The sequence below is a fragment of the Ischnura elegans genome, unplaced genomic scaffold, assembly GCF_921293095.1.
Source record: "Ischnura elegans unplaced genomic scaffold, ioIscEleg1.1, whole genome shotgun sequence".
NCBI lineage: Eukaryota > Metazoa > Arthropoda > Insecta > Odonata > Coenagrionidae > Ischnura > Ischnura elegans.
The window spans coordinates 6,587-13,172 of NW_025791739.1; positions in this window are offsets into that span (position 1 = coordinate 6,587).

A 6,586-nucleotide genomic window follows, 5' to 3' on the forward strand; every position below is an offset into this window, starting at 1 on the left:
TTTAAATTAATTATTTCCTGCAGTTAACTCAATCAAGACCGTTACTATTCACTTGATCACACTTTACTGTTGAATAATTAGAAGAATAAGTGATCCGGTAACCTATTTTTAATCGTGAAAACTATTTTTTAAAGTGGTCGTAACGCCAAAACATCCGAATTTTTCGTAATGTTCTCATACCCTCTACAAACAGCTGATTTCATAAATGAGCTTTTCGATGCGTATCATTATTACAGCCAAGGTTTAATATGATTTTTAAAAGTAAATAAAGCGAGTATTTATAATTACGAGTCAATATTCCGTTAAACACAGAAAAATATATGAAATGGTTATGTAAACTGCTACCCAAGTTTTTCATACTGGGAGAGGCGGAGCTTAGCAGTGGAATTCGGCAGTGTCTTGTTTCTCGTTCGGGGCCAGAACGTCGGATTACCGGGGTCAAAATAGCATCCGTTCTCATATCACGAGATTAATACGTTTTCGTTCCCATTCGTGGATTATTCGGCTATCCCGATCGATTGGACGTTAGTTTTTATTTTTACGAATGACGAATTTATCCATTATATGTCTTTTTCGTCGGGGTTATCAAACTAATGAAAGCAGTACTTCCAAGAGCAGGAACCGTCTGCTAACAGCGACATTATTATGTCTCAAGAAAAACTTTCGGCGGAGAAAATTCTCTGCAACTAGTATTAAATAAATGCCTTTGATGTTTTTCTACTGATTACGTGTTATAATTGCATGTCTACACTGGAGTTTAGTAATGATGTAGTCGAGTTCCTCGATTTGATGATTGCGTGATAGAATTGATTTAGTACCGTGACGAAGAAACTACATGTGATGCATTATATTTGGCTTCAGTTGATTGCTCTCTTTCCTATTCTCTCATCTCTGATGTTCACCATAAAACTTACAGCATGTAACGTGTTTCGTAGTCCAGAAACTCACGCCGCACCGTACCGATTTTGAAAAAAAAATTATAATGCAGTAGTGGTTGCCTTCTCCTAACTTCAAACTCTAAGGCGATAATATGCTATACCGTCGAGACAGAAATGTAATTCTTATCTTTGTCAACACCATACAACGTGTGTGTACGACAATCACTTGGTTTCAGATTTTTAATCCCACAATGTACACTAAATTCCTGTCCTAAGTTTACTCCGAAATGCAGGTTCATAAATACAAGGCCATTGAAGTCAACAACTGTGAGGGAATTAAAATCACAGTTCAATCATGGGCCTAATCATCAAACAAGAGATTTCTTAGGAGGAGCAATGACAAAATGTTTATGAAGTAAGGTTCATTTGTTATGCAGGTTCATAAATACAAGGCCATTGAAGTCAAAAACTGTGAGGGAATTAAAATCATAGTTCAATCATGGGCCTGATCATGAAACAAGATATTTCTCAGGAGGAGCAATGATAAAATGTTTATGAAGTAAGGTTCGTTTGGCTTGCAGGTTCACAAATACAAATCCATTGAAGTCAACAACAGCAAGGAAATTAAAATCACAGTTCAATCATGGGCCTAATCAGCAAACAAGAGATTTCTTAGGAGGAGCAATGACAAAATGTTTATGAAGTAAGGTTCAGTTGTTATGCAGGTTCATAAATACAAGGCCATTGAAGTCAACAACTGTGAGGGAATTAAAATCATAGTTCAATCATGGGCCTAATCATCAAACAAGAGATTTCTTAGGAGGAGCAATGACAAAATGTTTATGAAGTAAGGTTCAGTTGGCATGCAGGTTCATAAATACAAGGCCATTGAAGTCAACAACTGTGAGGGAATTAAAATCACAGTTCAATCATGGGCCTAATCATCAAACAAGAGATTTCTTAGGAGGAGCAATGACAAAATGTTTATGAAGTAAGGTTCAGTTGGCATACAGGTTCATAAATACAAGGCCATTGAAGTAAACAACTGTAATGGAATTAAAATCACAGTTCAATCATGGGCCTAATCATCAAACAAGAGATTTCTTAGGAGGAGCAATGACAAAATGTTTATGAAGTAAGGTTCATTTGTTATGCAGGTTCATAAATACAAGGCCATTGAAGTCAAAAACTGTGAGGGAATTAAAATCATAGTTCAATCATGGGCCTGATCATGAAACATGATATTTCTTAGGAGGAGCAATGACAAAATGTTTATGAAGTAAGGTTCAGTTGGCATGCAGGTTCATAAATACAAGGCCATTGAAGTCAACAACTGTGAGGGAATTAAAATCACAGTTCAATCATGGGCCTAATCATCAAACAAGAGATTTCTTAGGAGGAGCAATGACAAAATGTTTATGAAGTAAGGTTCAGTTGGCATACAGGTTCATAAATACAAGGCCATTGAAGTAAACAACTGTAATGGAATTAAAATCACAGTTCAATCATGGGCCTAATCATCAAACAAGAGATTTCTTAGGAGGAGAAATGACAAAATGTTTATGAAGTAAGGTTCATTTGTTATGCAGGTTCATAAATACAAGGCCATTGAAGTCAAAAACTGTGAGGGAATTAAAATCATAGTTCAATCATGGGCCTGATCATGAAACATGATATTTCTTAGGAGGAGCAATGATAAAATGTTTATGAAGTAAGGTTCAGTTGGCATGCAGGTTCACAAATACAAATCCATTGAAGTCAACAACAGCAAGGAAATTAAAATCACAGTTCAATCATGGGCCTAATCAGCAAACAAGAGATTTCTTAGGAGGAGCAATGACAAAATGTTTATGAAGTAAGGTTCAGTTGTTATGCAGGTTCATAAATACAAGGCCATTGAAGTCAACAACTGTGAGGGAATTAAAATCATAGTTCAATCATGGGCCTAATCATCAAACAAGAGATTTCTTAGGAGGAGCAATGACTAAATGTTTATGAAGTAAGGTTCAGTTGGCATGCAGGTTCATAAATACAAGGCCATTGAAGTCAACAACTATGAGGGAATTAAAATCACAGTTCAATCATGGGCCTAATCATCAAACAAGAGATTTCTTAGGAGGAGCAATGACAAAATGTTTATGAAGTAAGGTTCAGTTGGCATACAGGTTCATAAATACAAGGCCATTGAAGTCAACAACTGTGAGGGAATTAAAATCACAGTTCAATCATGGGCCTAATCATCAAACAAGAGATTTCTTAGGAGGAGCAATGACAAAATGTTTATGAAGTAAGGTTCAGTTGGCATGCAGGTTCATAAATACAAGGCCATTGAAGTCAACAACAGCAAGGAAATTAAAATCACAGTTCAATCATGGGCCTAATCAGCAAACAAGAGATTTCTTAGGAGGAGCAATGACAAAATGTTTATGAAGTAAGGTTCAGTTGTTATGCAGGTTCATAAATACAAGGCCATTGAAGTCAACAACTGTGAGGGAATTAAAATCATAGTTCAATCATGGGCATAATCATCAAACAAGAGATTTCTTAGGAGGAGCAATGACAAAATGTTTATGAAGTAACGTTCAGTTGGCATGCAGGTTCATAAATACAAGGCCATTGAAGTCAACAACTGTGAGGGAATTAAAATCACAGTTCAATCTTGGGCCTAATCATCAAAAAAGAGATTTCTTAGGAGGAGCAATGACAAAATGTTTATGAAGTAAGGTTCAGTTGGCATGCAGGTTCATAAATACAAGGCCATTGAAGTCAACAACTGTGAGGGAATTAAAATCACAGTTCAATCATGGGCCTAATCATCAAACAAGAGATTTCTTAGGAGGAGCAATGACAAAATGTTTATGAAGTAAGGTTCAGTTGGCATACAGGTTCATAAATACAAGGCCATTGAAGTAAACAACTGTAATGGAATTAAAATCACAGTTCAATCATGGGCCTAATCATCAAACAAGAGATTTCTTAGGAGGAGAAATGACAAAATGTTTATGAAGTAAGGTTCATTTGTTATGCAGGTTCATAAATACAAGGCCATTGAAGTCAAAAACTGTGAGGGAATTAAAATCATAGTTCAATCATGGGCCTGATCATGAAACATGATATTTCTTAGGAGGAGCAATGATAAAATGTTTATGAAGTAAGGTTCAGTTGGCATGCAGGTTCACAAATACAAATCCATTGAAGTCAACAACCGCAAGGAAATTAAAATCACAGTTCAATCATGGGCCTAATCAGCAAACAAGAGATTTCTTAGGAGGAGGAATGACAAAATGTTTATGAAGTAAGGTTCAGTTGTTATGCAGGTTCATAAATACAAGGCCATTGAAGTCAACAACTGTGAGGGAATTAAAATCATAGTTCAATCATGGGCCTAATCATCAAACAAGAGATTTCTTAGGAGGAGCAATGACTAAATGTTTATGAAGTAAGGTTCAGTTGGCATGCAGGTTCATAAATACAAGGCCATTGAAGTCAACAACTATGAGGGAATTAAAATCACAGTTCAATCATGGGCCTAATCATCAAACAAGAGATTTCTTAGGAGGAGCAATGACAAAATGTTTATGAAGTAAGGTTCAGTTGGCATACAGGTTCATAAATACAAGGCCATTGAAGTCAACAACTGTGAGGGAATTAAAATCACAGTTCAATCATGGGCCTAATCATCAAACAAGAGATTTCTTAGGAGGAGCAATGACAAAATGTTTATGAAGTAAGGTTCAGTTGGCATGCAGGTTCATAAATACAAGGCCATTGAAGTCAACAACAGCAAGGAAATTAAAATCACAGTTCAATCATGGGCCTAATCAGCAAACAAGAGATTTCTTAGGAGGAGCAATGACAAAATGTTTATGAAGTAAGGTTCAGTTGTTATGCAGGTTCATAAATACAAGGCCATTGAAGTCAACAACTGTGAGGGAATTAAAATCATAGTTCAATCATGGGCATAATCATCAAACAAGAGATTTCTTAGGAGGAGCAATGACAAAATGTTTATGAAGTAACGTTCAGTTGGCATGCAGGTTCATAAATACAAGGCCATTGAAGTCAACAACTGTGAGGGAATTAAAATCACAGTTCAATCATGGGCCTAATCATCAAAAAAGAGATTTCTTAGGAGGAGCAATGACAAAATGTTTATGAAGTAAGGTTCAGTTGGCATGCAGGTTCATAAATACAAGGCCATTGAAGTCAACAACTGTGAGGGAATTAAAATCACAGTTCAATCATGGGCCTAATCATCAAACAAGAGATTTCTTAGGAGGAGCAATGACAAAATGTTTATGAAGTAAGGTTCAGTTGGCATGCAGGTTCATAAATACAAGGCCATTGAAGTCAACAACTGTGAGGGAATTAAAATCATAGTTCAATCATGGGCCTGATCATGAAACAAGATATTTCTTAGGTGGAGCAATGATAAAATGTTTATGAAGTAAGGTTCAGTTGGCATGCAGGTTCACAAATACAAGGCCAATGAAGTCAACAACTGTGAGGGAATTAAAATCACAGTTCAATCATGGGCCTAATCAGCAAACAAGAGATTTCTTAGGAGGAGCAATGACAAAATGTTTATGAAGTAAGGTTCAGTTGGCATGCAGGTTCATAAATACAAGGCCATTGAAGTCAACAACTGTGAGGGAATTAAAATCATAGTTCAATCATGGGCCTAATCATCAAACAAGAGATTTCTTAGGAGGAGCAATGACAAAATGTTTATGAAGTAAGGTTCAGTTGGCATGCAGGTTCATAAATACAAGGCCATTGAAGTCAACAACTGTGAGGGAATTAAAATCACAGTTCAATCATGGGCCTAATCATCAAACAAGAGATTTCTTAGGAGGAGCAATGACAAAATGTTTATGAAGTAAGGTTCGGTTGGCATGCAGGTTCATAAATACAAGGCCATTGAAGTCAACAACTGTGAGGGAATTAAAATCACAGTTCAATCATGGGCCTAATCATCAAACAAGAGATTTCTTAGGAGGAGTAATGACAAAATGTTTATGAAGTAAGGTTCAGTTGGCATGCAGGTTCACAAATACAAATCCATTGAAGTCAACAACTGTGAGGGAATTAAAATCATAGTTCAATCATGGGCCTGATCATGAAACAAGATATTTCTTAGGAGGAGCAATGATAAAATGTTTATGAAGTAAGGTTCAGTTGGCATGCAGGTTCACAAATACAAATCCATTGAAGTCAACAACAGCAAGGAAATTAAAATCACAGTTCAATCATGGGCCTAATCAGCAAACAAGAGATTTCTTAGGAGCAATGACAAAATGTTTATGAAGTAAGGTTCAGTTGGCATGCAGGTTCACAAATACAAATCCATTGAAGTCAACAACAGCAAGGAAATTAAAATCACAGTTCAATCATGGGCCTAATCAGCAAACAAGAGATTTCTTAGGAGGAGCAATGACAAAATGTTTATGAAGTAAGGTTCAGTTGTTATGCAGGTTCATAAATACAAGGCCATTGAAGTCAAAAACTGCGAGGGAATTAAAATCATAGTTCAATCATGGGCCTGATTATGAAACAAGTGATTTCTTAGGAGGAGCAATGATAAAATGTTTATGAAGTAAGGTTCAGTTGGCATGCAGGTTCACAAATACAAATCCATTGAAGTCAACAACAGCAAGGAAATTAAAATCACAGTTCAATCATGGGCCTAATCAGCAAACAAGAGATTT